General features: G+C 42.7%; 1 long non-coding RNA gene across 2 annotated transcripts; it reads left to right on the top strand.

Moving 5' to 3' along the window:
• Nucleotides 48–6,973, top strand: LOC102163580. 2 transcript variants are annotated; one of them, XR_001300094.2, is made up of 4 exons: nucleotides 48–742; nucleotides 4,074–4,222; nucleotides 5,174–5,380; nucleotides 6,781–6,973. It is a non-coding gene; the product is annotated as an uncharacterized LOC102163580 (long non-coding RNA). The 2 variants fall into 2 exon arrangements; XR_001300093.2 differs by lacking the exon at nucleotides 6,781–6,973 and having other exon boundaries at nucleotides 50–742; nucleotides 5,174–5,495.

Below are 24,705 nucleotides of genomic sequence, written 5' to 3' on the forward strand. Positions count from 1 at the left end.
GGCCCCACCGCCCCGAGTCGGTGCGGGAAGGGGGCGGAAGGGGGCGGGAGGGGGCGGGAGGGCGCCCGTCCCAGCCAATCGGAAGCCCTCGGGGTTCCATACTCACCTTCCCGCCACGCCGCCTTCTCAGGAGGCTGGCCCCCCTTGGTAAAATCGTAAGTGACCAAAAATAAGTGTCTGACTCGTTTTTCTAGTCGTAAGTTGGGTGAGGGTCACCACCGCGCCCAGCTCCTAACCACGTTCTTTAGTGGCAAGAGGAAAGAAGGCAGCCACCCGTTTCAAGGATGCTCGAGGGAGCCCCAGAGGAACTAACGGTCTTCAGGATTGCTGCAAGTTCTTTTTCTCTCAGCCCTGCAGGCAAGAAGCCCAACTCGGGGCCAGTGAAAAGGGGAGCACTCCCGGCCAGGTGTCCTCGTGTGCCACGGCGGCGCCCACACTCGTCCACCTCTTAAGGTACTTCTCCGGTATCCACAGCTCTAACTGGAGGTGGTGATGGTGCCTGCCACGAAGGTCATTGGAGGATTGAGTGAATTGCTATCAGGAAACGTGCATGACTCGGAAAAGTGCCTGCTTGTTAACTAGGCATCATTGTTGACTAAGTTATCTTGGGTGTTTACAAAAGAACAAAAGGGTTAGTGAAGAGGAGTTAAGTCAGCTCTGTGGAAGGAAACTTTCTATTACAGCAGGTCTGGAGAGTTTATTCCATCCATCTCAAATAGGATATTTCTAAAGTCAGAAATAGGTAAGTTTGGGAGTTCCCCTCATGGCTCAGTGGTTAACGAATCCGACTAGGAACCATGAAGTTGCAGCTCGATCCCTGGCCTTACTCAGTGGGTTAAGGATCCAGCGTTGTCTGAGCTGTGGTGTAGGTCGCAGAGGCGTCTGGGATCTGGCGTTGCTGTGGTTCCGGCGGCTACAGCTCGGATTAGACTCCTAGCCTGCGAACCTCCATATGCCGCAGGTGCAGTCCCAGAAAAACCAAAAAAAAAAAAAAAAGGTAAGTTTGATGAATGACTCCTTCCAGTTTTGGGTCTTAGTCTTCTTTTTTCTAAATTTCCCAGAGTTACTTCTAGGCACACGTTATTTTTTTATTGTATAAAGAGCACATGTGCTACCATTTAAACTACAATCTGACACTGTACATTAATGCAAACTCCATCTCTAATCCTCCCACTACAATATATGTTCTGTTATCCCCATTTTAGGGATAAAGAAGCTGAGGCACAGGGAGATAATTGGTTTTAAATCCTAGTTAGTGGAACTGCGCTTTCCATTGCACCATTCTAATGCCTCATTAAAGAAAGTTCAACAGGGATTTCCCCTTGTGGCTCAGCAGTAACGAACCCAACTAGTATCCATGAGGATGCCGGTTTGATCCCTGGCCTTGCTCAGCAGATTAGGGATCCAGCATCGCTATGAGCTGTGGTGTAGGTCGCAGACACGGCTCACATCCCTCGTTGCTATGGCAACAAGGTAATTTTTTTTTTTTTTAGGAGATAATATTCCTTTCTCAATCCTGTAAGGGGTCACAATGACCCACTACTCACATTGTTGAACTATGTAAACTGTCAGAGTGGGTTTTTCAATTTTTGGCTGCCCCTAGGCATATGGAGTTCCTGAGCCAGGGATCAGATTCAAGCCTCAGTTGCAACCAAAGCCACAGCTGCAGCAAAGCCAGATCCTTAACCCACTGTGCCAGCCTGGGATCCAGCTTGAATCCCAGCACTCCCAAGATGCAGCGTTCCCATTGCAGGGGGAAGTCAGTGTAGAATTTTTATGTAGAATTCTTTATCTCCAAAACTTAAATAACTGTGCTTTGACTGCTAATGGGCAAACCAGTCCTCAGAGCTTTCTGAAAGACTGTCTCCTGGGTTAAAACCCTCAGGCTGCCTCAAAAATTGTCCATTTCTTTCTTAGATTACTGTCAATTAACTTTTCTGTGGACACACACACACTAATGTGTGCTCCATATAAGCCTCATGCAATTTTTTTCATCTGTTACATTTCCTATTCTATTACCAGCATGCATAGCCGATTGCTTGGCCTTGGTAAACTCTCAGTACCTATATTAAATGAATGAAAGTGGGAGGTGGGGAAGCTGAAGACCAACATTCTTTAAGAACTAGGAGTACCCTGGGAGACAGCTGAGGATATGGCCAAAGTAGTGACAGGAGCAAAGTATGAGCCTATGCCCTTGGAGTCAGAGTTGAAAAGCTAAGTAGGCAACTTCAATAAGAGCTTACAAATATATGCTCAGGAGACCATGCTAGAAAATGTTTCTCATAATTCAACTTGTGAAAAGGGGGGAAAAAATGACTTATTTAGTCCACAATTATTTTTTGAGTGATTTCTGTGTTGCCATGCACTTTGTCCCCTCCTCACTTCATCCCAACTGCTGGAAAAATAATGTAATAAAGGCCTGAATTATGGAATTTATTACTCTCAATTGCCACTTAACTCATACTCAGCCAGAGTTCAATCCTGAGGTGATAGTGGTAAAAAGTGAATAAGGATAATGTGTTAAAATTACTTTAATGCCAATGACGATAGCTATAAAACTTTCAAAGCTGCTGAAAGTCAAACTGTTCCCTCAGTGTGTGTATATATATATATATATATATATTTTTTTTTTTTGGTCTTTTTTTAGGGCCACACCTGCAACATATGGAGGTTCCCAGGCTAGGCGTCCAATCTGAGCTGTAGCCGCCAGCCTACATCACAGCCATAGCAAAACAGGATCCTAGTCACATCTGCGACCTACACCACAGCTCACAGCAACGCCAGATCCTTAACCCACTGAGCAAAACCAGGGATCGAACCCACATCCTCATGTTGCAGCTCAGCATCTGCAACCTACACTGAAGCTTGCAGCAATGTTGGATCCTTAACCCACTGAGTGAGGGCAGGGATCAGACCTGTATCCTCATGGACACTATGTCAAGTTCTTAACCTGCTGAGCCACAATGGGAACTCCTCTCTTAGTATTTTTTTTTTTTTTTTTGACTTTTTGCTATTTCTTTGGGCCGCTCCCGCGGCATATGGAGGTTCCCAGGCTAGGGGTCAAATCGGAACTGTAGCCACCGGCCTACGCCAGAGCCACAGCAACGCAGGATCCGAGCCGCGTCTGCAACCTACACCACAGCTCACGGCAACGCCGGATGTTAACCCACTGAGCAAGGGCAGGGATCAAACCCGCAACCTCATGGTTCCTAGTCGGATTCGTTAACCACTGCGCCACGACGGGGACTCCTCTCTTAGTATTTTAAATATTCATCCAAAATGTAGCACAGGGAAACATTTGCTAAACAAAGATGAATCTGAACCTAAATTCAATGCTAACAATGAATTTAGAGCACCTACAATTAAAGACATGTAGCTTTATCCCAAATCTGGGACATTTCCTGGGTTTCTGGAACAGTAGGTAATGGCAGAAACTTGGATACAACCCCATGGAAGATCTTCCTCTTGAGGCATGAATAATCTTCCTTACATGGTCCTCTGTGAGCCAGAACACATTTTGTAAAGACAAATAGGAGTTTCCCTGTCATTTTGAAAAGCCTAGAACCATCCTTAACTTTTAGCTGAGGATCTTTTGACAACTATGCATTATCTCTTCCTTGCCTTTCTCAGTGCTAGTAGACATTTAAATGTTCCCAAACATCTGATTCTATAAGGAAAACAAAACTCCTTAGAAGAGTGTTTGCAAGAGCACCAGGGCAGCCTCAATGGAGAAAAGACAAAAGGAAAATAATTGAGGGAGTTCCTGTCCTGGCTCAGCTGATTAGTATCCATGAGGATTCAGGTTGGATCCCTGGCCTTGCCCAGTGAGCTGAGGTGTGGGTCACAGACTCAGCTTAGATCTTGCGTTGCTGTGGCTATGATGTAGGCCAGCAGTTGCAGCTCCAGTTCGACCCCTAGCCTGAGAGATTCCATATGCCATGGGTTCAGCCCTAAAAAAAAAAGAAAAAGAAAGAAAGAAAGAAAGAAAGAAAGAAAGAAAGAAAGAAAGAAAGAAAGAAAGAAAGAAAGAGAAAGAAAATAATTGAAAAAATTGTTACTCTTTATTTCTGTAGACTAGGCCTACAGGTAACGGGGAAAAAAAAAAAAAAAACAGAAAACAGAAAAACCAGACCTGATGTCATGGAGGTCAGAGTGGAGATGGAGGAATGCAACAGATGCCAACAATGCAATGTGTACACTCTGATGTGGGACCTCAGTGAAGGTGAGTGCAATGAAAGACAACAGAGTGACTTTGGCTAGAGGCAAACGGGGCAGGGGCCTGCCTGCTGGCTCTGAGAAAGGATGTATAGGAAGTTACAGAGAGACCCTAGATTTCAGCTGAGTCATGAATGATAATGGCATACCTTCATCAAATAAGGGCCGGGGGTGGGGGTTGGGGAGAAGAAGGGCCTTGTAGGCAGAGGCAACAGCAAGATCAATAGCATCATCTGGAAAGGCAGGATAGCCCAGTGGTGAAGCACTCTCCCATCTGGAGGCCAAGGGCCTGGGACTGATCCCCTTCCTGATAGTGGTTGGGTCTGTAGGCAAGTCACCTTGCCCCCGTGCCAGCCTTCTATTGGAAACTCCTCCTGACACTGTAATTGGGGACATTAGTGTTACCACATGAGTTTGTAGTGAAGTTTAAATGAGCGCTATAAGGCACAGCACCTAACAAATAAGAAACACTGGAGTTCCCATTTTGGCTCAGCAGTAACAAACCCCCAACTAGTATCCATGAGTACGTGGTTCGATCCCTGGCCTCACTCAGTGGGTTAAGGATCCTGAGTTGCTGTCACTGTGGTGTATGTAGGCCAGCAGCTACAGCTCTGATTCAACCCCTAGCCTGGAAACTTCCATATGCCGAAGGTGTGGCCCAAAAAAAAGAAAAAAAAAAAAGTAAGTAAGAAACACTGATTACACATTTATTACCATATCTGTTTGGGAAACTGAAGTGGGAGAAGGTGGGCTCCAGCTCATACAAGGGGAGGGGCTTTACACACCAGTCTCCTGTGGAGCTTAAGTTCCTATTGGAATAAGCACTCCTCAGGGGCAGGGTCCACACTGCCTTATCACTGGAAACACCCTGGGGTACCTGCCACATGGTGGGCACTTTAAAAATATAGAATGAATGAGTGAACGACAAGAAGGAACTTGGACTTTTTTTTACCTGCAGTTACAGACCCACCATCAGAGAGCATTAAGAGGGGAAATGACATTACAGACACAACCGTATAAGAGAACAGAAAGGAGAGATGCTAAGAGAAAAGAGACTGGTTCAGACTGCATTGCTCCACGTGCTGACTCTTGAACCCTGGAAATATGGCTAATCTTAATCAAGACATGCTGCACTTTTAAAAGGTCTGATGCACATGAGAAGGAGGTAATCTCGTTTATCTCATATTGATTACATGTTGAAATGACAAAATTTGATATATTGGGTTAAATCAACATTGAAATTAATTTTTCCCTATGTCTTTTGACCTTTTTTAAATTGAAGTATAGTTGATTTACAGTGCTGTGTTAATTTCTGCTGAAAGGCAAAGTAAATCACTCTTTTTTGAAAAAATGATTATACTCTTTTTAAAAAATTATTTTCTGGAGTTCCCATGTGGCTCAGTGGGTTAAGAACCCAACTAGTAGGCGTTCCCGTTGTGGCGCAGTGGTTAACGAATCCGACTAGGAACCATGAGGTTGCGGGTTCAATCCCTGGCCTTGCTCAGTGGGCTAAGGATCCGGTGTTGCCGTGAGCTGTGGTGTAGGTTGCAGATGCAGCTCGGATCCCACGTTGCTGTGGTTCTGGCGTAGGCCAGTGGCTACAGCTCCGATTAGACCCCTAGCCTGGGAAACTCTATATGCCACAGGAGTGGCCCAAGAAATGGCAAAAAGACAAAAAAAAAAAAAAAAAAAAAAGAACCCAACTAGTATCCATGAGGACATTAGCCTCACTCAGTGGGTTAAGGATCTGGTGTTCTGCAAGCTAGGGTGTGGGTTTCAGATACAGCTCTGATCTGGCATGGCCATGGATGTGGCTTAGGCCAGCAACTGCAGCTTCGATTCAACCCCTAGCCTGAGAACTTCCATATGTCACAGGTATGGCCCTGAAAAGGAAAAAAAATTATTTCCCATATATTTCCCTGTGCTATACAGTAGGACTTTGTTGTTTATCCCTCCATGTATAATAGCTTTTATCTGCTAACCCCAACCTCCCACTCCATTCTTCTCGCAACTCCATCCCCCTTGGCAACCACAAGTCTGTTCTCATTATCTTTTGACCTTTTTAAATGTGGCTACTAGAAAATTTTAAATTACATATATGGCCCACATTATATTTCTACTGGATGGCCCTGGGTTACAAAGCATGGGCTAAGGTAATAACAAAGGAAATTGAACATGTAAGTCATGTATAAGAGATAGTTTGGAAGTAAAATGGATAGAACAGAGTGACTCCTTAGATAAAGAAGCTGTAGGAGGAAAAACCGAAGATGACTTCAGGTCCATGAACAGGTTGAATCTGATGTCCTCAGGGATATCCAGCTGGAGATGGATAAACATGTCTGAAACTGATAACTGAGCTGGACATTTTCCGGTCCATGAAGCTTATCTGTTTCCACTGAAGCAACCAAATCCCTAGGCCAGAATCCTCTCAGACACTCTAGAACCTATGATTACTCGAAGAGTCATCCAGAGGGAGAGAGAGATCACTAAGATCAAGCTAAGTATGACAGGAAGTCTGCGTACACAGACCTATAATGTAACACTACCATTTCTCTTCCTTAATAGTGGCACTTTCCCTTCAAGACTTAAAAATCACTTCAAGAGAGAACGTGATTTTTAAGTTTGCAAATGACACATCTGGTGAAGGATTGTTGTCCAAAATATATAAAGAACTCTTAAAACTCAACAATAAGAAAATAAACACTCAATTAAAAAACAGGTCAAAAAGACCTTAACAGACACCTCACCAAAGAAGATATACAGATGGCAGTTAGGCATATGAAGAGATGCTCAACATCATATGTTCTTAGGAAAATGAAAATTAAAACAACGATGAGGAGTTCCCTGGTGGCACAGTGGGTTAAGGCTCTGGCATTGTCACTGCTGTGGCTCTGGGTACAGCTGTGGCATGGGTTTGATCCCTGGCCCAGGAACTTCCACATGCTTCAAAATACATACATACATACGTACATATAAAACAATGAGATAACACTACAAGCCTGTTAGAATACTCAAGTTCCAGAACACTGACAGCTCAAAATGCTGGCAAGGATATGGAGCAACAGTAACTGTCATTCATTGCTGCTGGGAATATAAAATGGAATGACCACTTTAGAAGAGAGTTTGGTGGTTTCTTACAAAAATAAACATACTCTTACTATACATGATCTAGCAGTTGTGCTCCTTGGTATTTCCCGAAAGGAGTTGGAAACATATGTCCACACCTAAACCTGCACAGAAATGTTTATAACAGCTTTCTTCATAATTGCCAAAACTTGGAAGTAACCAAGATGCCCTTCAGAGGATGAACAGACACATAAATTGTGGTGGATATATACAATGAAATATTATTTTACACTAAAAAGAAATGAGCTATCAAGCCATGAAAAATGCAGAAAACCCTTAATTTCATTCATTTGGCTAAATAAAAGAAGCCAATCTGAAAAGACTATATACTGTATAACTGCAACTATGACTTTCTGGAAAAGGCAAAACTATGAAGACAGTAAAAGATCAGTGGTTGCCAGGAATGGGAGGGTTGGGGTGGATGTGCATGAATAGGTGGAACATGGAGGATTTTTAGAGCTATGAAAATACTCTGTATGATACTGTAATGAGGGATATATGGGTTAAACATTTGTTTAAACCCATAGATGTACAACACCAACAGTGAACCATATTGTAAACTGTGGACATTGGGTGACTCTGATGTGTCAGTGTAGGAGCTGGCCTAGGTTGCAGATGCAGCCTGGATCGGTTGTTGCTGTGGCTTGCAGCATAGGCCTCAGCTGCAGCTTCGATTTGACCCCTGGCCCAGAAACTTCCATATCCTGCATGTGAGGCCGTGAAAAGAAAAAATAATAAAATAAAAATTTAAAAGCCCCTACGCACAAATGTTTATAGTATCTTTATTCCTAATGGCCCAACTGGAAACAATACTCCTGTCCTTTAATGAGAATTATAAATAAGTGACAGTTATGGGAAAATGAGTGGGTGGATAAGCAAAGTGCGGTACATCCATACAATGGAATACCTAGCTACAAAAAAAGAGAAAACAACTACTGACATATACAATAATCCAGATGAATCCAAAATGAATTTTGCTGAAGTAACAGAAGCCAACCTTGAAGGGCTACATTCTTCCTGATTGCATGTATACGACTTGAGAAAATCAAAGGACAGGAAACAGATCAATGGTTGCCATGGTTTAGGGGGTGGGGATTGGGTATTGAATACAAAGGGGCATGAGAGAACTTTCTGGGGTGATAGAACTGTTTTACTATTTTTTTTATCATGATGGTGGTTACAAACTGTGTATGCTTCTGTAAAAACTCAGTACTAAAATGAATGAATTTTATTTAATGTGCATGTAAATAATGTCTCAATAAACTGGACAAAAACCAAAAAGAAACATACATACTATATTATACACACACATGCACAGACACATTTTACAATCTGGGATTAGTGGTTTGCTTGTTTTTCCACCAACCTGATTTTACATATCTGTGATTAAATAGTAGTTCTATGTTGTTGTGCTTTGAAGAGACTATCACAGCATCCCTAACAAAACAATACTTTCAGAGCTTCCGAGGACCCATTTCAATGATTTTGATTTCTTACTAATACATAGAAAACTGCTTGTGTGTCTGTTTCAGAATTCTTTTACTAACACATAGATTCAGAAGGAACTATCATTGTTCAAAGAAAGAGTGTGAGCTAGATCCTGGTCAATCACACAGCAAGTTTGGAAGGGGCCGGGAACCAACCGCTCCAGGCTGGCTGACATCTGCTCATTATTTCTTTAACGATGCCGGTTTTTCCTGAGGCAGTTCAGAGTCTGTGGTCACCATCTAGTTTGCTCAGGTCTTGGAATAGTGTAATTGATTCTTGAAGAACAGCTGGCAAGTGAGTCCAGAACTGGGACTTCAAGATGTGCCAGCAAACTGTTGCCCGTTTTGATTGAGGCAGTGTTCTTTCTAAATCCAAGTTCATTTCGGTCACTCCTAGGTACACGTAGGTGTGGTTAATGTTTTGGTTGCTTTCCAAAGACTGTTCCTCTTTGTGTTTGGCCTAAGGAAGCATCGAAAGACCATTGCTGCTTTTTTTTTTTCCTCTCAGAACCTCTCCTTATATATAGTTAAGGTTCAATGAACGCTTCCCCCTTTTATGAAAGGGTCCCTTCAACTGGGCCCATGACTGAGACTCTAATGAATTTTGGAGAAGAACTTATCTGAACCAAAGGGGAAATCTAAAATCCCAAGGTCCCATTTTGGGAAACAGAGACAAAGATGTAATAGATTTTCAGGGAGTCAGAGATGGAAGAAAACGTTTTTGCCATTAATCAGAACTCTCTAAACAAAACTCTTCATGCATTAGTGTTAAAATAAGTACTTGCATTGTTTGAGATCATCATAGACTATGCATAATCACCCCCACTTTAAAATAATTTGGAGTTCTCTGGTGGCTCAGCAAGTTAAAGACCTGGTATTGTCACTTCTGTGACTCAGGTTTAAACCCTGGCCCCAAAATTTATGCATGCTGCAGGTATGGCCAAAAATAAAGTAAAATAAAATAATCTAAAATGAACACTGGACGTGTCTCTTCATGCCTCTGGACTTTTGTTTCCTCACCCATAAAATGGGGATAATTGAGGCTATAATCCCTTATCTTCAGTTACAAACTCCATAAATTTCAGAAAACTCAATGGCTTTTCATAACTCATTTGGCAGCAAAAATCGAATCTACACCAAGATGAGGCTGCTTATAGTCTTTATCTCCTTACTGCAAATATTCATATTCCTCATTACCAAAATATTAATATGTGTGATAACAAGATATTGTCCCAGACCCAACTAGGGGGCTTTTATAACATACATAACTGGCATAATATCACTTCTCTAAATTCTGATAAATTCTGAAATCTAAAATATCTGGTTCTAAGGGTTTCAAATAAAGGATTGCCAGACCTGTAATATTTCAAAGATGTTGCAAAAGCCAAATAAGGTAATAGAAAAGAAACTACTCACCAGAATGGTTGCTGCATCTACTTTAACCACAGAGAGCCCTGGGGACCCTACCTTCTAGGTCTCTGGTGTGGAACCTCTCTCTCCCTGTGCCGGGAGCATCTTCCAGCTTCTGTCTATTTCACAGATTCTTTCCTGTCCCCCACTCATGCCGTCCCTCACCTAGAAGAATTCTCTTAAAGACAGCTACCTATGGGGTTCCCTTGTGGTACACCTGGGAACTTCCACATGCTACCAGCACAGAACAAACAAACAACAGCTACCTTTGATAAAGGGTTCATTCCCATCCAGGACCTGGGCATCTCTCATTGTTCTGCAGCTTTGTTAAACTCAGGCTGGTAATGAATTGCCAACAGAGAGTGGAGAGAAGTCAGAGCAGGTGGGAACATAAGCCCCTGAGGTGCTTCTGAGTGTTCTCCAGTCTTCTGGAGACTTCTGCAACCTTTACTGCTTGAGGCCAGAAGCCAAGGATAGGTATAGCCTGTACTTGTAGGTGAAACAGTACACCTACTTTCCTCTCTCCCCCTCTCTCTCTCTCACACACACAAGCAACATAAGCCCTAATATATTCAATTTTTTTCTTTTTCTTTTTTTTTTCTTTTAGGGCCACACCAGCAGCATATGGAAGTTCCCAGGCTAGGGGACTAATCAGAGCTACAGCTGCTGGCCTACACCACAGCTGTGGGATCTGGGACACATCTGCAACCTACACCACAGCTCATGGCAACACTGGATCCTCAATCCACTGAGCGAGGCCAGGGATCAAACTCTCGTTCTCATTGATACTAGCAGAGTTCGTTTCCGCTGCGTTGCAACAGAAACTCTCAATTCAAGTAAATTATAATTCCTTTATTATACCAACTGATTCATTTGGTGAGAACAGCAAGTTCATCAATGGGCATGCCCACCCACATAACAACTTCTCTTAAATATAATAAGCGTGGCCTTGTAACTTGCAGTAACCAGGGCTGAAAAGTTGTAAGCTTTCCTTTTACTTGTTTTTCATCCATCGAGACATTACGCACAACTGAAAGAGGAGTGGGGAGAGAAAGAAGAAAAAGGTATTTTACAAAGTATGATGCTACAAGCACCAGTATTTCATCTTAAAGACAATCAGAAAAAGCACTGAGAAGTTGGAAATGTTTCCATTTGAGGATTCAGAATATATATACCCTGCACATAGGAATACTTGTATTATTACTCCCCAGTGATTAGTATTGTTATTCACTAGCTGTATTTCCTCTTTAAATGCCAATTAACAATAGTGCTTATAAAATTTCCCTGGTGGCACATCAGGTTAAGGACCCAGTGTCAGGGCTGCAGCAGATCTCATCACTGCTGCAACTAATCCCTGGTCCCAGAACTTCCATGTGATGCAGACATGCTACCCCCAAAAAAGAATAAAAACAGCATTGCTTATAATATAAGCAGAGATACAAAGCATGGTTCCAGTCATAATTGCCCTTTGTATACAAAGATGGACCAACTATGTACCATCAGAAAGGCGTGTTCTTCAAGACTTTGATGCAATAGCAGAGACAAGTTGACACGGCTCCTTCGTGAAACTATATTGTCAAGGTTAGGAATACAAGTCAGGGATCACAGGTCACAGGGAGGCAAATTGATGCTTCCATAAATCACACCTAGTGTTTATTGGTCTCAGTGGATCCATTTAGTCAAGGATCATTTCTAGTCTCTCCCTCTAAAGAAATTCTCTGGGCCTAAATTGGTCCAATTTCCTGAAAAGCAATTTGGCAACATGTATTCATCTCAAAAAAGAGCATGACCTTCACTCTGGTAATTTCATGACTAGTACAGTCTTGTAAGATGAGTCGTAGCTATGGACATAGACTTATTATATACAAAGGAGATCGTGCCAGTGTTATGTATGAAAATGAAAAATTAAAAGCAATATGAAACTGAAGCAATGAAAAATTATTAAATGTTTGCATATCATATGATGAAATATAATGTATTCATCCAAAAGACATTCTATATTTTAATGGAAAAATGCTCATGCTACCAAGTTCTATTAAAAGATCTGGATATAGACTTGATACAGAATATAACCCAGTTATAACTATTACCAATGAATGATCAATTGAAAGTAATGTATTTTTTTGGGCTGTGCCCACGGTATTCAGAAGTTCCCAGGCCAAGGATCAAAACCTCACCACAGCAGCAGCCCTTGGCATAGCAATGACAACACTGGATCCTTAACCACTAGGCTACCAGGGAACTCCAGTAATATATTAAAAATTAACAATAAAATGATTAGAAGGAAATAGACTACAATGCTAATAGTTATCATTGCTGGGTAGTAGGATTATGAGTTGTTTTTAAATTTAAAATTTCTTTATAGGTTTCTAAAAACTTCTACTATGAATAAAGTCTTTTTCTAGGGTCTTTTTCTAGGGTCGCATCCTTGGCACATGGGTGTTCCCAGGCTAGGGGGCAAATTGGAGCTGAAGCCGCCAGCCTACGCCACAGCCACAGCCACAGCCACGCCAGATCTGAGTCACATCTGTGACCTACACCACAGCTCACAGCAATGCCAGATCCTTAACCCACTGAGCAAGGCCAGGGATCGAACCCGAAACCTCATGGTTCCTAGCCGGATTTGTTAACCACTGAGCCACGACGGGAACTCCCTCCTTTTATATTTAGAAAAACATTGTAAGCATTATTTTTAAGGCAAAATAGTCTAAAATACCAATGGAAATTTTATGTTTCACAATAAGAATATTCCAAACTTAAATGGCACTTTTGAAGAGCCAAACACGGATTTCCTGTCATGGCGCAGTGGAAACAAATCTGACTAGGAACCATGAGGTTTCGGATTCCATCCCTGACCTCAGTGGGTTAAGGATCCGGCGTTGCCTTGAGCTGTGGTGTAGGTTGCAGAGATGGCTCAGATATGGCGTTGCTATAGCTGGGGTGTAGGCTGGCAGCTGTAGCTCCGATTTGACCCCTGGCCAGGGAACCTCCATATGCTGTGGGTACAGCCCTAAAAAGCAAATAAAAATAAAATAAAAAGGCGAACACATGAATTGTAATTGAAACTACACAGTGTAATGGTAGCATAATGATATTCATAACCTGTTAAGGGGGACCACTTCACTCATCGAGGCCAAGTCAGAAAATGAATGGGTTAAACTAAAACCTGCCATGAAGACTGCTGCAGGGTCCAAAAGGAGAAGGTTGTTAAATTCTTAAAGTGAATCTTCTCAATGGCATCTATTCTGGATAAGAAAGGTTTTTGTTTTTGTTTTTGTTTTTAAGGAAGGGAAAGAAAACTGCAGGAGCTTCAGAACGTCTCATGTCTAGGAAACTAAACCCAGTTGCTAAAGTAGCTCATCGCCTAGCAACCTAATGAGGGTTTCATAAAAGTGGCATTTAAGTCCATAGGTCACCAGCATCAGCAAACACAAATTTGAATTGGAGGTTTGCTGCTACTTATTATAGCAAATCTTCAAAGACCTGCCAAATAATCCTTCTTTAGAATGAAAGCTTCTAAAATTACTGCCTAGTTGGAAGCTAGAGTTTTGGTCTTTATTTTAAATTCTATTAGGTGAGGGTTTTCCCCATTTGCTTGTTCATAGGGCTTGTCTGGGGGTACTTGTGAAATATATGGACGTCTCTAGGGATTATGATTCAGCAGATCTGTGATGGGGCCAAGGAATCTGTAATTTTAACAAGGTCCCTAGATAATTGCTATGACCAGCAATATTTGAGAAATATTATTATAAATTTTCATTTCTTTACTAGCGCTTCTTGCTAGTTCTAATTATATGCTGTCCTTATCTGTTTGATACTCTTGTTTAACACGTCCCTCTACCACCAAACTGCAGGTTCCATGAGAACAGAAATGGTATCTATCCATTCCTGCACCTCTAGGGGCCATTATGGTATCTGGCACGATCAGCAGCTGAGTAGCTATTTCTCAGATAATCAATCAGTGAAGCACAATTTCATTCCTTGTATCTCATAGATCACTTTAAGTCTGGGTCATCCTCAAGCATGGAGGAGAAACACTGCCTCTGGAAAGAATCTGTTAGAATCTGGCAGGGAAAGGCCGTTTGTTCCCTTAAGGAGAGTGCCCATGAGAAACTGGAAGCATATTGCAAAAGAGGAGATGATGACTGCCAGACACACTAAGACGTCAAATTCATAGTGAAAACAAACATCCTGTCCATATCTACCTATTTATCTAGATAATACCTATTACTTAGGCAAGCACATTGCATGCTGATCTGATATGGAAAAAAAAAAAAAAATACAAGCTTAACTTCCTGGCTCCTTTGAAGCCACTCTGGGGAAATCGATAGCCAGGCAGGTCAAGGGCTAGTATAACCAAACAAGGGTTCACTTTCTTCTAATATTTAGACTCACCGAGAACTATAAAGGCAAAGAACATTATAGAAATCCCTCCAAGGAGTTCCCCTGAAGCTTAGTGGGTTAAGGACCTGGAGTTGTCACTGCGGAGGCTTGGGGTACTGCCCTGGCCCGGGAACTTCCACATGCTACTGGGCGGAGCCAAAAAAGAAAAGAAATCTTTCAAAAAACATAAAATATATCATAGGCTACCATGAAAGTACAGTAAACCATTCCATACCCAGCCAATGAGCAGATGTTTATAAAATGCTCACTTGTCAGGACATTAATTCTGGAGAGTGAGCTTCATGGAGTTCTCTTGCTGTAGCTCATCTCTACTGCCTCCAGCAGCACCAGCTGTACTGTCCACAGAGATGGCACCTCTGCCCTCATCCTGGGCCATCACACCTAGAGAAGCCTATTACTACAGCGACCTGGGCTTCAGGTGACTGACGCCACTAGTGCTTCCCACCCTTGACCCCTGGCCAAGCCTAAATATACTCACCTGTCAAAAAGGAGGAGGGGAGATTGTCAGCAGGTGAATTGTCCCTGGGCACACTCTCACCAGCCATCTGTTTTTGTAAACAAAGTTTTATTGGAACTCAGTCACGCCCATTCATTGGTCTAAGGGTGATTTTAGCATTATAGCAATAGACTTGGGTAGCTGTGACAGAGATCACCCCTGCCCCCAGCAAAGCCTTAAATATCTACCGTCTGGCCAATTAGAGAAAGAGTTTTCTTACACCTGGCCTGGATACCTGAGGGCCAGATCACAGTTATTATTGTAATAAAATTCTCTTGTGATATTGACCATTCACCAGGCAGTAGTCTAAGGTCTTTGCATGTATTAATTCATTTAGTCCTCACAATCCTTTGAGGAAACTAAGGTACCAAGAGTTCAAGAGTTATCTTAGACAGCTAACAAAAGCCAGCCTAAACAGGAGATGTATGGTAAAATAAATAGGTTATCAGGGGATTCCAAAATGATGAACAAAATCATCATTTGTAAACAAATCATGATGGATATTTTAAGAACAATGCAATCAATCATGCAAGTTATTACTAATGACCACATTTTGATCAGTTGCAGATTTCTTTTGTGTATGGGATTAGAGGAAAAATAATGTTTAAGAAAATAAAAAAAGAAAATAGAAATTACAAAAAAAAAATTTCTTTAAAAAATTATTACTCCAGAATTTCTATATTTAAAGTAGAATTTATACCTTGGGATACTCTTCATTTATTAAAAGTAATTCAAAATGTCTTGGAAACTTATATTTAGAAATTATCTTCAGAACCACATAGGAAGCCCAATAATTTTGATTTATGGTTCCATAGTTATATTGTTTTGATTTATGGTTCCATATTATTATTGCTATTACTTCATTTTATGTAATTTTCTTTTCTTTTCTTTTTTTTTTTTTTGTCTTTTTGCCATTTCTTGGGCCGCTCCCGTGGCATATGGAGGTTCTTTTTCTAGGGTCGCATCCTTGGCACATGGGTGTTCCCAGGCTAGGGGGCAAATTGGAGCTGAAGCCGCCAGCCTACGCCACAGCCACAGCCACAGCCACGCCAGATCTGAGTCACATCTGTGACCTACACCACAGCTCACAGCAACGCCAGATCCTTAACCCACTGAGCAAGGTCAGGGATCGAACCCGCAACCTCATGGTTCCTAGTCAGACTCATTAACCACTGCGCCACGACAGGAACTCCTATGTAATTTTCTTTACCAGATATGACCCCCAGAGACTTTTGGCTTCTTTGGAAAAGTAAATCCACCCCGAAGCAATTCTAAGGATAGATTTTCCATAGCTTTATCTGAATAGTTCACTGCTATACATCAGAACCCGGCACAGTAAGTGCTCAAAAAATATTTGTTGACCACATGGTGACTTCCTCAAAAAGAAGTTCCAGAAATGTTACAGGAAATTACAACTATAGGAAAATCCATTAAGGTGGTTGCTTTGAAGACACATGCATTTGGTTCATCAAGTTGTTTTTATTCATCTATTCTCAGTACTCATTGAGAGCTGGGGAGAGCTACATGATTCATGGGGCGTGGTTCAAAACAAAAACGCAGGGGACCTTGTTCAAAAAGCAGGAGAAAAGTGCTTTTTTTTTTTTTCTTTGTTTTTGCCCATGCCCAAGCATGCAAAAGTTCCTGGGCCAGGAATTGAACCCATGCCACGGCAGTGACAACACTAGATACTTTATCCACTGAGCCATGAGGGAACAACAAGAAGAGTGGTTTTTTTTCTTTCTGTGGTCTCCTTCTTGACATGTCATTGTGTCTTTTATTTGCTACCCAGCATCCTGGACCCCTGGACACTCAGGTAATTGTGGAGAGGGATGGTGGAGGGAAATGGGCGAGGAAGAGAGAGTCAGCGCTCAGGGACCAGGTGGGACAAGGCGGAAGCTGAGGCTCCCTGCCCCTGGTGTGTGCTCCATTGCTCCATTGAACTTCATTTACAAAATGTAAATCCAGGAGTCCCCTGGTGGCTCAGCAGGTTAAGGATCTGGCGAGACCACTGCTGTAGCTAGGGCGGCTACTGTAGCATGGATTCAGTTCCTGGCATGGGAACTTCATCTGCTGTGGGCAGATGAATGTAATATTATCTAGCTACCTGTCTAGCTACCTAGCTATCTAGCTGAGACAAGTGATTAAGCAGTTCAAGGCAGCGTGGAAGCATTAAACCGCAAGTGCACAGCTCCCTCCCAGTGTCCTCATGGAGCTGGCCTTCTTGAAAGCCCAGCATGTGCTAGGCCAGGAATGTCCCATGTGAACAAGACTAAGATAAGGCCTGGCCCAGGAACCTCTCTACCTAACAGGAAGAGCAGACAAGGAAAGAGGAAATTACCCTGCAGCATATAGGAGAGTTGATACCGGCAAAGCCCAATAGCTTTGGTCTCAGGGTCAAGGAAGGAGTGCCAAATGCAGAGACTGCCAAGGGAGGCCAATGTTGAGGAGGAATAAAACCAGAGGAAGACTGTCGTCAGAGGAAACAGCACTTGAGAAACTGGGGGTGGAACCTGTGGACCTACACAGGTGGCAGGAGGAGGAACACACAGTTCACAGCTGGCAAGTGGGGAGTGGGGCTTTTTCCATTGTTATAGGAAGTTCCAACATTTTCTGAGGGCAATGGGAGCCATTTAGAGGAATTTTAAGACAAAAAATGACTGATCAGACCTGTCTTACCCAAAATCACTCAAGTTGCACTGTGAGGAAGAGAGATTCCAAAGGGCAGGACATTTGGTAGAGGTGAAGCCTGCATTGAGCATGCCACTTTGCAAAGCCTGGACCAGATTAGTTGCAGGCTCTGGCCACTCACTGTTCTGAGATTGGTACCCAGCCGTGAGACCTGAGAATTATTCTGAAACCCGTGACGTAGCTGCACACCCTCCCTTAGAAAAGAACTTACTCTGTAAAGCAAATAGAACAACCCTGAGGGGATGTTATCTGAGCAATACCATGAATGGGCCAGAGGTAAAACATAAAGTCACATTTCATTGCCTTTAAACTATACAGGGTAGGGAGTTCCCTGGTAGTCTAGTGGTTAGGATGTGGCACTTTCTCCACTGTGGCCGAGGTTTGATTCCTAGTCTGGGAACTGAGTTCCCACATCAAACTGCTGCCAACAAACAAACAAAAACCAGCACGGGCTATGTGTCTATGCTTAATCTTTAGGCCTGTGAACATAGAATAGCGTTGTGTGGTAAAGCTGGGGAGGCGGGATTCCAACACAACACATTCAATTTGCCCTATAACTTTCTCTCTTTCTTTTTCTTTTTAGAGCTGCACCTGCGACATTTGGACGCTAGGGGTTCAATCGAAGCAGCATCTATGATCTACACCACAGCTTTCGGCAATGCCTGATCCTTAACCCAGTGAGCAAGGCCAGCAATTGAAACTGCATCCTCATGGACTCTATGTCAGTTTCTTAACTGAATCACGATGGGAACTCCTGCCCTACAATTTTCTGAGTACATGACATGTCTACTGTATTTTAGCAATCCCTAGCTTGTCTGTCCGTTTCAATAGAAGTGGTGTCTAGGAGTTCCCTGGTGGCCTATTGGTTAAGGATCTGATGTTGTCTCTGCTTCAGCTCTGGTTGCTGCTGTGGTACGGGTTCAACTCCTGGCCCAGGAACTTCTCAATGCTGAGGGCATGGCCAAAAAGAAAAGTGACGTCTAGTTTCAAAAGTGATTTTGCAATTGTGAATCTGATTTGCTGAGTGGTGCGGCCAGAGCTTTGTAAGGGATACCAGAGCTGGTCAGAGGTGCTTGCTGGGTAGGCAGAACTGTGGGCCTTTGTACACACTTAAAGATTAGGAAGTACAGGAGTTCGCAAGATGGCTCAGTGGTAACAAACCCAACTAGTATCCATGAAGATGCAGGTTCGATCCCTGGCCTCCTTCAGTGGGTTAAGGATCCGGCATTGCTGTGACTTTGGTGTAGGTCACAGACTTGGCTCAGATATGGCTGTGGTGTGGCTGGCAGCTGCAGTGCCAATTTGACCCTAGCCTGGGAACATCCGTATGCCGCAGGTGCGGCCCTAAAAAAACAAAACAAAACAAAAAGATTAGGAAGTACAGCTCTCACAATCTCTTTTCTGACCATAACAAGGTTATCTCTGAGAAAGCCAGAGGAATCAATTGAGAGCAGAATTTTTTAAAACTACTAAAAAATAGGGTATGAAATATAAGGGTAATAAGATTTACTGGGCCAAGGGAGATCACCACTCATGCTCTTATAAGATCTCAGAGCACAGTTTCATTTCCTGTTGGCTTATTTTGAATCACTTTCATGCCTTCCGTGTTGAGTACCAATAATCTCCATGAGAAATAGGAACATGGCCTACTCCCTCTCATAATGTACCTAAAGTACATCAGAGATTTGTTAAATCAGGAGTTCTGTGGCAGCTCAGTGGCTTAGGCTCTAGCATTGTGGCTGCAGTTGTGTGGGTCACTGTGGTGCCTCGGATTCGATCCCTAGCCTGGGAATTTTGTATGCCTCAGGCACAGCCAAAAAAAAAGATTTTTTAAATCAATGAATGAATTAAACAGCTTGCTCATATCCCAGATACTACGATCCTGGCAAGTTTTTAACAGAATATATTTTTAGGGAGGTTTCCTTGGTGAAGATGTGAGAGGATGTTTGGGACCAGGATGTTTCTCGTTCATGCTCTGTGGCTGGTCCTGGGAGCCCCAGCACTGCCCTTCAGCTCTGCCTGGGAGGAGGGGTGACCCTGACCACACAGTGGTAATCTGAGTCAAGGCTATCAAACCAGCCCCTCAGGAAGTGAGCCGATTAAATGCTATTTCCTCAGATATGAGGTTAAAAAACAAAATTGAGTCGGAGACTCAGAACACTGTAGATCCTTACATTTCCTAAAGCGGTGCAAATAACTGATGTCCAGTGATAAAAACAAATGAACCACTTTCTCGTTCTTCCCCGGAGGCTTTGTCTCCCCTCTCATGCCTTTTACAAGGTGACGTTAAGATCAGCAGAAGGTCTTCTCTCTTTTCTTTCCCCTTTTGTTGGGTGGTAAATACCAGCTGGAGCTTTGTGAGCAATGAGTAATGCAATCTGGCACAGGACCAAGGTAACTGCCACCTGAAAACTTTCCACTCTGCTATTATTCTCCAACTCAGGAGTCTTCTGGTCCACACGGAGGAAACGGCCCATGTGAATGCTCATTCACAGAACTCTTCCTATAGCATAAGTGCCTGGTTAGGCTCCAGTCAACCCTCTCCACTCATGCCCAAAGATTTGTAGTATCACATTGGTTTCCTCTTGTTTCTCAGCACACAGCCAGCTCTCTATCCCCTGGCTACGAATTGACCCATTCCCGGGGATGGAAACCAACTTTCATATCCTAACAAGAAAAATATGTTTACGACCATCCATGGAGCAGTGGCCTCCTTGACAGGTCCCTGGGCACACCCCTGGGCTTTATTTGCAGGCTTCCAACAGTCAGTCTCTGTCCCTGTCCCCCAGGCGTTTCCTTAAGCCCAGGGAGACTGCTCCCCTATGCACAATGCAGGCCTGAGGTTGAGAGAACAGCCCTTACCAGGCACCAAGAGCACTGGCGACTCTTATCCGATTCCCTGCCCCTTGGCCAAGATCTTTCTCCAGTGTGTTTAAGCTCCTGACACATCTTTAATGGGCTGCGTTCTCTGTCCCTACATCATGCTGCCGCTGTCAACCTAGCATCCCGTTAATCATAAAATACAAGCTATTTAACAAATATAAAAATAAAAATACTAAGGAGTTATTGCACAGAGGGTTAAGGATCCGGCGTGTCACTGCGTGGCCCCGGGGTCAATCCCTGACCTGGGAACTTCTGCAGGCCACCAGCACAGCACAAATGGATGAATGAATGAATGAATAACAATAAAAATACTGAGACACATACATTAAATAAATTAATTAATTAATTAAATAAAAGGAAAACTTCTCAATAAATTCCTAGTCCTTGAATCTTTGTCTCAGCTCAGCTTCTGGGGAAACCCAAAGCCAGATGATCAGCTGGCTCCTCTCCAAATTCTTATATAAATTCCAAATTCAAATGTCCATAATTTTATTTGATTAAAAAATTTTTTTAAGTGGATTTCATTCATTTTTTAATTCTTTAAAATTTTTATAGAGAATGAGTGTGAATGTCCATAATTTAAAAATTAGCCATAGGATGATCAAAACTTGACAATTCAGAGACAGACTCAGACTGAGGTTAGCTTTAAGTTCCTCCACTTACAGCATCAATATTCATCAAACTTGCTTTTTCGTGCTCAGACAGGGTTCTTATGGCTGAATGAACTTTGCTAGTAAATAGTTTAACAAAATGCATTTCCAATCATCTTGACGTGCTTTGAAGGTTATGGCACAGGCCTCTGAATCATGATTCACAGGTGTTTTCCAAAACTCTAATTCTGTTGTACCAAGTGACCTTGGCCATTTTAGTGCCTGTATTCCATGGGAATGTGATGTGCTGTGAAATCAGAGTTAACGGCTAGTCCACATAAACTTTATTTCTTATTTCATTTGATTTTTTTTTTTTTCATTTCATTTTGGCTGTGGCAGGCGGTGGCTTGATGTAAGATCTCAGTTCCCAGACGAAGGACTGAACCTGAGCCATAGTGTTAGCATGGAATCCTAACCCCTGGACTACCAGGGAACACCCCATACATTTTATTTTTTAGATTTATTTACCTTTACTATTCTTTATTTTTCCTTTTCCCCAAATACTGACGTTATTTTTCTTCTCTTCTTACCCACCTTTTCCCCTGTTTATTTCTCTCCTGTCATTGTTCTTTTATGACAAAATGATACATCCCACATAATGTGCTTAGACTGGATGCTGTGTGCCCAGGGATCCCTCTTGGATCCAGGGACTTGCTCCCCCAGCTGAGGGATATTGGCTGCTGAGGGCCCCTCTGCCTCTCCCTGGGGAGAGCCAGTATCCCCAAAGGCCCAGACGCTTTGTCTCCATTTGGAACAACCCTAAAGGACCGTCCCAGTTCCCAAGCCCTGTGTGGGATCAGCTGAGGCTTCTTTGGCAACCTCATCATAGTTTACCTTTTCCCTGTGCCAGTTTTGCTTTCCTTAGTCTTTGCAGGTACTCTTCCTGACAGCACCCTCTAATTAAACTTCTGCACAACAGTCTCAGAATCTGAATCTGTTTCCCAGGAACCTGACCTATGACACTTCCAAATAAAATGAGAAGATCAAGAGGGATAAAAATGCTTTAATTTCGACTTACCATCATCTGTGCACTCTTCCTAGTCTATATCAGATTTACATATAAGATGGTGTCACAAAAACTTGGAAGATGCTAGTATGTGTTTGATATTCTATTGCTGAAAATGTATGGAAAAATAAAGTGCATAGATTTGGTTGAACCATGGAAGACAATGTAGCAGCCCCTGATATATGGAAGGAATTCAACAATTATTTCTTGAATCTTTCATTCAGCTTTCTTACAATAAAATATGATATACACTTGTCTCATAACTCAGTGCTTCAAAGACTGTATTTTTTATTTTGTTTTATTGGAGTCTGGTTGTGTTAGTTTCAGGTGTACAGCAAAGTGATTCAGTTATACATACACATATATCCATTCCTTTTCAGATTCTTTTCCCATATAGGTTATTATAAAATATCAAGTAGGGGAGTTCCCACTGTGCTTAGTGATAATGAACCCAGCTAGCATTCATGAGAATGTGGGTTCGACCCCTGGCCATGCTCAGTGGGTTAAGAAGCCGGCGTTGCCATGAGCTGTGGTGTTGGTCACAGATGTGGCTTGGATGTGGTGTTGCTGTGGCTGTGGTGTAGGCTGGCAACTGCAGCTCTGATTTGATCCCAAGCCTGGGAACTTCCATATGCTGCAGGCAAAAATAAAAAGAAGGAAGAAGTACAGAAAAAATAAATAAGAAGGAAGAAGTACAGAAAAAGAAGAAGGAAGAAGTACAGAAAAAATACTTCATAAACCAGATGGCTTACACTATCTGGCCGGCTGTTCATGCTACGCCTACATCTACTTTTTGACAGTTGGAAAGGTAGATGGAATGTAAACAATGTGCATTTTGTTGAATGAGAATTAAAAACTTAACATACCTGAAAACAATCCACCATCATCCCTAATAGTGGCTGTGTCTTCTCACCATTATAGTGGAGGAAACCAGTCCAATCCTCTGCCTACTTCTTCAGGCCTCCCAGGAATCACCGCACTTCTCTTCACTAAGCTCCCATATCACTCTCATTTCATCCTTGGAGAATTTATGAAAATCTTTCCTGGTGATTTTTTCCAAACTCAGTCTTATTTGGTGTGTGTTTGATGTGACATATTTGAAGAAGAGCTCTCACTATCAACCAATTAATCAGTTAAAACAGGAAATAGAAAGTGAGCCAATGATAAACTAAAACTGAGAAACAAAAGGAGGGAAAAGCAAAAGGATTTGGTTTCTGGAATGTTTCCCATGAGTTTCATGAAGGCACATCTCTTGGTGCTGCCTCCTTTAATTGCTAGCTGTTCAGATGCATTATTAGTCAGGGTCATGCTAGCAGCTATAACAAATAGACCTCAAAATATGAAATACTCAAGCCTAACAGGAGTTTGTTTCTTGCTCAGGTAAATTGTTTCTGGGTGATGGTGTTGGTCCTATACCTCAGGCCTCTTTGTATTATGTTTATAGGGTAGCTCCCCTTCCCTGAGGCCTCACTTTCATCAGCATCCATCAGTAAATAAAGACATAGAGCAAGGAGGAGATATGGCTATTTCTTAAAAGGCTGGCTTCAGAGGAGTTCCCATTGTGTGGCCTAGCGGTTAACAAATCTGACTAGCATCCATGAGGCCTCAAGTTCTATCCCTGGCCTTGCTCGGGGAGTTAAGGATCCGGCGTTGCCGTGAGCTGTGATGTAGTTCACAGACACAGCCTGGATCCTGTGTTGCCACGGCTATGGTGTAGGCCTGAGGCTACAGCTACAATTCAACCCCTAGTCTGGGAACCTCCATATGCCTCAGGTGTGATCCTAAAAAACAAAACAAACAACCAAACATACAGTCTGGTCTCAGAAATGGTACTCATCAACTTTGCACAATTCCACTGCTTGGAATTCAGTGTCTGGCCACAACTAACTGCAAGGGGGCTTGGGAAACGTGCTATAGATTTGTGGACAGGGAAGAAGAGGAAACTCATTCATGCTAAATAGCTAACAGACCCAGACACAGAGCCTTTGTGAGGCTTAAGGAAGACAAGTAAATTCAAAGCTTCTCAGCACATACTAAGGGGACCTTAAAGGTGCCTGCTGGCTGAGAACTAGAACTGGTTAATGGGAGTTCATGTTCTTCAGCCCTCCTTAGGCTGCCTAAAACTTAATATTTAAAAATAACTCTAGGAGTTCCCGTTGTGACTCAGTGGTTAGCAAATCTGACTAGGAACCATGAGGTTGCAGGTTCGATCCCTGGCCTTGCTCAGTGGGTTAAGGATATGGTGTTGCCATGAGCTGTGGTGTAGGTCACAGACACGGCTCGGATCGAGAGTTGCTATGGCTTCGGCGTAGGCCAGTGGCTATAGCTCCAATTAGACCT

This window comes from Sus scrofa, chromosome 13, assembly GCF_000003025.6.
Source record: "Sus scrofa isolate TJ Tabasco breed Duroc chromosome 13, Sscrofa11.1, whole genome shotgun sequence".
Taxonomy (NCBI): domain Eukaryota; kingdom Metazoa; phylum Chordata; class Mammalia; order Artiodactyla; family Suidae; genus Sus; species Sus scrofa.